At 41.2% G+C, this 8,994-nt stretch overlaps 1 pseudogene; it reads right to left on the reverse strand.

Moving 5' to 3' along the window:
* LOC108313215 overlaps positions 1-8,694 on the reverse strand; it is a 16,943-nt pseudogene extending 8,249 nt beyond the window's left edge.
* Positions 8,695-8,994: the final 300 nt, after the last annotated feature.

The raw sequence follows: 8,994 nt of genomic DNA on the forward strand, positions 1-8,994 counted from the left end.
TTTTGAGACAGTCTTGCTCTGTTGCTCAGACTGGAGTGTAGTGGCACAATCTCGGCTCCCTGCAAGCTCTGTCTCCTGGATTCAAGCAATTCTCTGCCTCAGCCTCCCAAGTAGCTGGGATTACTGGTGCCCGCCACCATGCCCAGCTAATTTTTTTATTTTTAGTAGAGACAGGGTTTCACCACCTTGGCCAGCCTGGTCTTGAACTCCTGACCTCATGATCCACCTACCTCAGCCTCCCAAATTGCTGAGATTACAGGCATGAGCGACAGCACCAAGGCCCACCCTGTGAAATATTATTCCCATTTTAAAGGTTAGGATTCTGGCCGGGTGCGGTGGCTCACTCCTGTAATCTTAGCATTTTGAGAGGCTGAGGTGAGCGGATCATCTGAGGTCAGGAGTTTGACACCAGCCTGGCCAACATGGCAAAAACCTGTCTCTACTAAAAATACAAAACTTAGCCAGTTGTTGTGTTGCACACCTGTAATCCCAGCTACTTGGGAGGCTGAGGCAGGAGAATCGCTTGAACCCAGGAGGTGGAGGTTGCAGTGAGCCAAGATCCAGTCACTGCACTCCAACCTGGGTGACAGTGAGAGTGTCTCAAAATAAACTAAACAAAGCTAAAATAAAATAAAATAAAATAAAAAATAAAATAAAGGTTAGGATTCTGAGGTTCACAGAAGATAAGTGACTCACTCAAGGCTAATACCACCTTATAAATTTATTGGGAAGATAAAATTATGTAATGTGCTTGATCATGCTTTGAAAACTCTTTAGGCTACATAAATGTAATGCTGCTGCTACTCCTCTTTCACTTTTTGTTCCTTTTGTCTGTCAGATGATCCAGCTTCAAATATTTTATTTTATTAACAGCCTTCTCATTGAAACAAGAGGGTGCTTTGCTAGAAGGTTTACGGTACATTGTGTCCCAGAAGTACAGATTTGGCAATGACAAGAAATGGTTGTTGCCAGGTCATTTTTGAATCGGCTAGATTTATCTGTCGTGTCACCAAATAGCTCTGCTGTTAGCTGAGAGAAGGAAGGAAGAGGAACTATGACTGTTTGATGAATAAGGCCCTTTGTAAATATTCCGCTTGGATCTCCTCCCATCCCCTCACCATTAAAATAGATTAGTGCCTGGAGTAAGATCACAAAAGCCAAGGAATTCAGATCTAAAACTAAGATTTAAGGTTGGAATATCAGTCTTAACTTATGAGTGCACAACCAGTCATCTTGGTAGGACCAAGACCATGAGTTTGTTCTGAATCTCTTGGTTTCTATGGAGCTGAGATTTATATTCATTATAATATACAAAGTTGAAATACTTTAAAACTTCATAACATAGCAAAGACAGGGTTATAATTACATAATAGGGCCATCTTCCAACTTGTCACTGGAGGAATGATAAAGTCAAATTAGGGGAGAGCTACTGATTACTGAGGGAAATTACCTCTTATTTCTGAAAACTATTTCTCTTTGGTTTAAAAAATACCCTTTTATGGGGCAATTTGATTTTGTGCAATGTTTTATGCTTAAAAAAATCTCATAGGAGACCTGATGGAGAGATTTGATTATTCATTACCCATCTACGCAGTCACTAGTAATGATGAAAGATTTGTTGGTTGTCTAGTTTATGAGAGAGAGCGATGAGCCACACCAGAAGAGAGGGTGGGAAATCTGGGCTCAGTGCCCAGGATTTTTCTTTGCTATTTGGATCACTGTGTTTGCCAGAATATTTAATTAATCCCACTCTTGGAGTAATGCTTATTGCTGATGGCCATTGCTGAGCTGAAATATTAAACCATATGTAATATATCTTCAATAAAATTTAGATTTAAAAGTCCCTAAATGATGTATGTGTTTGACAGTCCTTAATGAAAACTGATTAAAGAAATTCCAGAGAATGAATAGGCTTAATAGTACCAATTCTTTTCATTCATGTGAAAGAAAGTTGAGTATTATAAAATGAACATAAGGAATTAGCACAATATTTGGGGTAGGGCTGTAGCAGTTCTTGAATATATAGGGTTTGGTTTTTAGTTCTGTTAATATTTGGCTCTTCTACTGTATCTCTGGTGAGGGTCTTTCCTGAGTTATTTGAGACAGTTCTTTTTGGAATACAGTTTAGCCATAGGTAGACCATCAGGAAACTCTGATAATTCTCTTTCGAGTAATTCAATACACGGCATGATTTTCTCTTGCTATTGAACCGATGCCTCAGCAAAGGGTTAGAGGAATTCTGCTGTTTGTAGCGAAAATCTTGTGCCAGGAGCATTAACCTTGAAGTTCTATACACTTCGCAGGTCAGGCAATTACCACAGTTATCCTAGTTACTTATTTAAGGATGTGGCAAGGAGCGCCTCCAAAAAATGAACTGATAAATGTGAGTGGAGGGAAAAAAATCAATTTCTTTTTTTGAAAGGACAGATCTAGAATTGTAATGATGGAAAGAATTCTAAATTTCAGTTAAAGTATCTCTTGAACAGGTCAGAACAGGCAAAGTGTCTGACGTACTGGAGTGTGTCTGGGCAGTCAAGAGGGATAGAATATTAGAAATGAGATAGTACTTAAGAATTTGGTCAAATCTAGTTGTCTTCAAACTTTGTAACTTTTTGAGTGACTTTATGCAAACAAAATCTTATATACTTATATACTTAATATGTAAAATGGATTTGAGAACAGCCATTCTTTTTGAAGTCAAAGAGCTTGCACCTGTTCATACGCCTCCCCCTTCTTCCTTCATTATTAGCATAGTCTGAAAATCAGTCATCTACTTCAACTCTTTTGTTTGACAATATGAGCATTCATTTCCAAGAGGAGTAAACTGACTTGTTCAAGGTTATGTAACTAAACGGTGTCAGGGCTTAGTCTCAGACTAGAGCTCTGCTCTGTTACATAGTTTCTACTTCAAACACTCTCTGCTTCTTGCAGGGAATTCTGGGAAGAGATCAACACTCTCTACTAGAATTCTAGGAAAAAGTTATGTAGTCAGGGGTTGCAAAGACAAGTGGGGATATGGGTCACAAATACTATTCCTTAATACATTCAAAAAACAGGAATTTATTGATTATCTATTATGTGCAAGGCACAGCTTGAAGCCACAGAGAAAGTACAGAATTCCAGAATGGAAGAAGTCATGCCTTTACTATTCTTCGTCCTGTATTTTCTCCTTAAAAACATGAACAAAGCAATAATTTAGAGAATATGAATCATACACTCAGTAGTGTGTTTTTTGGGTGTAGACTCTGGAGTCAGACTACCTAGTTTTGAAGTCTGGTCCTGAAGTTATCTTGGGCAAATAACTTAACTGCTCATCCCCATCTCCCTCCTAACTCCCACCTCCTCCTCCTCCTCCTCTTCTCCTCCTCCTCCTCCTCCTCTTCCTCCTCTTCTTCTCCTCCTCCTTCTCCTCTTCTTCTTCTCTTCCTCCTCCTCCTCTTCTTCTCCTCCTCCTCCTTCTCCTCTTCTTCTTCTCCTCCTCCTCCTCCTCTTCCTCCTCCTCTTCTCCTCCTCCTCCTCCTCCTCCTCTTCATATCCTTCTCCTCCTCCTTCTCCTCCTCTTCCTCTTCCTCCTCCTTTTTTTGAGCCAGGGTCTTGCTCTGCCACCCAGACTGTAGTGCAGTGGTGTAGTCATGGCTCATTGCAACCTCTGCCTCCCGGGCTGAAGCAATCCTCTCACCTCAGCCTCCCAAGTAGCTGGGAATACAGGTGCACCCCACCATGCTCAGCTAATTTTTTTTTTCTTTAATTTGTAGAGATGAAGCCTTTCTATGTTGCCCACGCTGGTCTTGAACTCCTGGGCTCAAGTGATCCTTCTGTTTCGGCCTCCCAAAGTGCTAGGATTACAGGTGTGAGTCACTATGCCCAGTGAAATTGCTTAACCTCTCATGCCTCAAATTTCTTGTCTGTAAAGTAGGAATAATAATGTTACTACATCATAGAATATTTGTGAGAATTAAATGAATATATGCATTCATATATTATATAAATATACATTTTTGGATACATCAGAATAATTAAATCTTAGCTGCTATTATTATGTCTTACGTCACTCACAATGACAATTTGAGAGTCTCCTCTAAATCAGTGTTTTGGCTTCTTACGTATGTTTTTCAACAAATCATATGGAATTATATTTTGCATACCTATGTTACTAAAGCATTGTCAATTTAATTTGGTGATCTTATTTTAGCAAATGGTTAGCATCTATATAGTATATATAATATTTATGGTATGATATACTTCACTTACTCATAAATTTTTTTTTTGAGATGGAGTCTTGCACCGTCTTCCAGGCTGGAGTGCAGTGGCATGATCTCTGCTCATTGCAACCTCTGCCTCCTGGGTTCAAGCAATTCTCATGCTTCAGCCTCCCAGGTAGCTGGGATCACAGGCATGCACCACCATGCCCAGCTAATATTTTGCTTTTTTTTGAGATGAAGTTTTGCTCTTGTTGCCCAGGCTGGAGTGCAATGGCACCATCTCGGCTCACTGCAACCTCCACCTTCTGGGTTCAAGCGATTCTCCTGTGTCAGCTTCTCGAGTAGCTGGGATTAAAGCCATACACCACCAGCCTGGTTTCTCCATGTGGGTCATGCTGGTCTCAGATTCCTGACCTCAGTTGATCCACCTGCCTTGGCCTCCCAAAGTGTTAGGATTCCAGGTGTGAGCCACCACGCCTGGCCATTGTTTTGTATTTTTAGTAGAAATAGGGTTTCACTATCTTGGCCAGGCTGGTCTTGAACTCCTGGCCTTCAGTCATCTGCCTGCCTCAGCCTCCCAAAGTGCTGGGATTATAGGTGTGAGCCACTGCGCTTGGACTTATAAATCTGTGTTGTTGTTTTAAAGACAGTGTCTTGTTCTGCCACCCAGTCTAAAGTGGAGTAGTGCAATCATAGCTCATTACAGCCTCAAACTCCCGAGCTGAAGTGATCCTCCCACCTCAGCCTCCTCATTGTCTGGGACTACAGGTGTGTGCCACCACAACTGGCTAATATTTAAACATTTTTTGTAGAGTTGGAGTGTTGCTGCGTTGCTCAGGCTGGTGTCAAACTCCTGGGCTCAAGCAATCGTCCTGCCTTGGCCTCCCAAAGTTTGGGATCACAAGCGTGAGCCACCACACCTGGCTCACTCATGACTCTTAAGATGCTTTGTACATCTTGAATGGGAATCTTGAAGATCAGAAATATGTGGGATTCACCAGTGATATCCTTAAGGCATTGCTTATTCTTTTCAATACATAATGGTATCTCCTCAAACAAAAAGTAAGACTTTGGGCATGGACAACATCATATGTGTCTCTTTAGGGTTCCAGAGTCCAGGCCTGTAACTTGTACATAGAAGGCAATCACAGATGTTCTTTATGTGTTTATGTCACAAATTTTAGTGTTAGTGGCAACATCTCTTCTCAATTTTAGTTTTTCTTTTCTAATTTTAAACGATCAGCCTAATTATAATTCTTCTGTACTAATTTTTCTCTGTTCCACTGGATCTAAAGTTAATAAATTTGTTGAACCATGAATAAAAGCAAAAAGCTAGCGCATGTAGGTACAAGCCATATGCATCGCTTTAATGAATAGTCATCGTGACATATGGAGGAGGACTGCCCGATTAATTATTGGGTTTGATGGAGTTGCTGCTCGCCTGCATGAGTTAGTCCAGGGGCCAATTTATAGTGTTAAAATCCTGTGATGGGCTGGTCTGACCGATAAACAAAGTAAATAAATGAACCAAGTTGATTCAGTAGCCCAAATAATTTGCTAGATTATCATGAAAACATTGTATTGCTTTTTATTTTTTTGAGACAGGGTCTTACTCTATCACCCAGGCTAGAGTGCAGTGTTCAACTATGGCTTACTGAAGTCTCAACTTCTGGGGCTCAAGCAATCCTCCTGCCTCAGCCTCCTGAGCAGCTGGTACTACAGGCACATGCCCCCATATCTGGCAATGTTTTCAAAACTTTTTTGTAGAGACAGGGTCTCACTATGTTGCCCAGGCTTGTCTCGAATTCCTGGGCTTCAGTGATCCTTCCACCTTGGCCTCCCAAAGTGTTGGAGTTACAGGTATGAGCCACCATATCCATATCCAGTCAAGAATTAGTAATATTACTTAAAATTTGTAGTATATTGAGGCACTGGAAAATAGGTATATATCCAATAGGACTCTTCAGGGTGTGATAACTAAAAACCCAACTCAAGCCAGACTGGGCAAAAAGTGAAATCCACTAGCTCAAGCAACTGAAAAATTCAGAAATAAATTTTTCTGACTTTCATTTACACTTGATCCAGGGGACAATGCCTGCCTCCATCTTTAGCTTAACTCTCCTCTACAAGGAGGCAATGTGCCATTTAGCATCTCCATGCCCATATCCTCCCAGGATTCAGCCCAGCAAAAAGTAGAGTGATTCTTGGCGACTACCATATGCGTCTTGGGCATTGGAACAAGTTAGGTCATAAGTCAACCCCTGAGTCAACAATATTAGTAGGATTTGATACTCTCATTGGCCAGGACTAAGGCACACGGTGTCTTCCTGGTGGAGCCCCAGCAATACATGAGAAAATGATGGTTTTCCAAAGGACATTTGGGTACTCCCAGAAATAATAAGGAACAGACAAATATCTATTAGAAGGAAAAATAAAATTCTTTTTAAACAAACTAATATCAAAATGCCAGATAAGAAAACAGACATTCTCATATATTATTTCAAGTGGGCTATTTGGGAATATCTACAAAAATTCAAGTGCACATTCTCTTACACAATTTCACATCAAGGAATTTATCCTGCAGATAAATCATACCAGTGTACGAAGACATTATTTAAAGAATGATCACTGAAGCATTGACTGTAACAGCAAAACACTGTCCATTGACATGGAAGTTGTTAAATTATGATTTATTTATGGAAAAGAATATTGCACAATTATTTTTAATGAGGTAGATCTATATGTTCTAATATGGAAATAAGTCTATGATAATTTCAGAGAAAAAAAGCAACTTGCAAGAAAATAGGCAAATATGGTCTTACTTGTATAGATGCATAAAAAATATCTGGAAGAATATCCAAAAAATGTTTAACACTGCTTATTGTTGGGCAAGAAGTTCTAGGGAGTTAGGAGTGGCAGGAAGAAGACATTTGCTTTTCACTTTATATCCTGTGGGGCTTTAATTTGTTTATCTGAGTACATATTATTTTCATTACTTTAAAAGGTCAGTCTAGTCGGGCATGATAACTCATGCCTATAATCCCAGCACTTTGAGAGGCCAAGGCAGGAGGATCACTTGAGCCCAGGAGCTTGGGACCAGCCTGGGCAACATAGAGAGACTCCCTCTCTACGAAAAATGAAAGAAATCAATCAATAAATCAGCCAGCATAGTGGTGTGAGCCTGTGGTCCCAGCAACTCAGGAGGTAGAGATAGGAGGATTGCTTGAGCCTGGGAGATCAAGGCTGCAGTGAGCTGTGAGCATGCCACTGCACTCCAGCCTGGGTGACAGAGTGAGACCCTGTCTAAAAAAAAAAAAAAAAGAATTCTCTTTTATTGAGCAACTGTTATATTAGTAGGTGTATGGCTTTGGTGAAATCAATTAATTTCCCTGAGCCTCAGTTTCTTTATTTTTCAAGTGGGGGTGATCATATTAATAATATTTGCCTTATAATGTAACTGGGAAACTGTAGATAAAATATGGTAAATACTTGAGTGTAGCAGACATTTAGTGAATCACTGTTCTTATTAGTAGTAATTACTTCAGTTTGTAATTACTGCTTTTTCTTTTTCTTTTCTTTTTTTTTTCTTGAGACAGAGTCTCACTCTGTTGCCCAGGTTAGAGGCTAGCGTGCAGTGGTACCATCTCGGCTCACTGCAACCTCCGCCTTCCAGGTTCAAGCGATTCTCATGCCTCAGCCTCCCAAGTAGCTGGGACTACAGGCATGTGCGACCACGCCCAGCTATTTTTTGCATTTTTAGTAGAGACAGGGTTTCACCATGTTGGCCAGGCTGGTCTCAAACTCCTGGCCTCAAATGATCTGCCCGCCTCAACCTCCCAAAGTGCTGGGATTGCAGGCATGAGCCACTGTGCCCAACCTATTTTCTTTCCTGTCCTTTCTCTGTAGAAGTAGTTATCAGGCATGGCCTCCCATGGGTGCTCACAGGAAATGGTGCCAAGCATGCGCAGAACTTCCCACACCAAGATTCACCACATCAGACCCACTGAGTGAGCCCCCTTGTCATTGCATGAGGTGGTGATGATCACATTGTATAGAGGAGAGTATGTGTGACACAGAGCAATGGTAGTCAGGTGAGCATACCATACCCCTGCACAAGGTTGGTGGTCAGCCCTGGGATCAGTAACCGTCAGAAGACATGGTTCCCAGGAGGCTGCTTGGATCTGGTTAGTAAAGGCACCCAGCAATAAGAGTGGCTCCTGTGGCAGCAGCAAACTTTAGCTTAGCCTGCTGGCTGGCATTCCTGGAGGATGTGACACTGACAGCAGCTGAGTTTCCAAATGGCAACAATGGCACAAGCTGCCAGCAAAAACTTCTTGCAGGTCCTCTTCAGATTTATGATGTAGATGCCATCACTTTTCCTTTTGTAGCATATCATTTGGAAGTTAAGGTTGGTGCCACCTAAGTGGATTCCTGCTGCAAGGAACATGAGGACATCCTCCTTCATCTTCAGGACATCAGGGGCTCCAAACATTGTGATAGCTTCTCTTTAAATGATGACATGCTTTATGGATCTCTGTCTGGAGAGCATGGACAAGTACCACCCAAAGTTTGATTGCTAATATAGATCACTCTTCTGTGGCTAGAAATTCTGAAGAATAAAATGGTAAGGGAGTTATTATGCTGACTACAACACCCAGGCTTAGGAACTAATGTGCCTAAGACCTCAAATTTCTTTCTGGCTCTCATTATGAAAGTCATGATTGTTTCCCTTGCGTCATCCTCTGCATGTGGCTTTTCATCTTACATTCTGGCTTTGCTCCACGAGACACAC

This window comes from Cebus imitator, unplaced genomic scaffold (genome assembly GCF_001604975.1).
Source record: "Cebus imitator isolate Cc_AM_T3 unplaced genomic scaffold, Cebus_imitator-1.0 Scaffold135, whole genome shotgun sequence".
In the NCBI taxonomy this organism is placed as follows: domain Eukaryota; kingdom Metazoa; phylum Chordata; class Mammalia; order Primates; family Cebidae; genus Cebus; species Cebus imitator.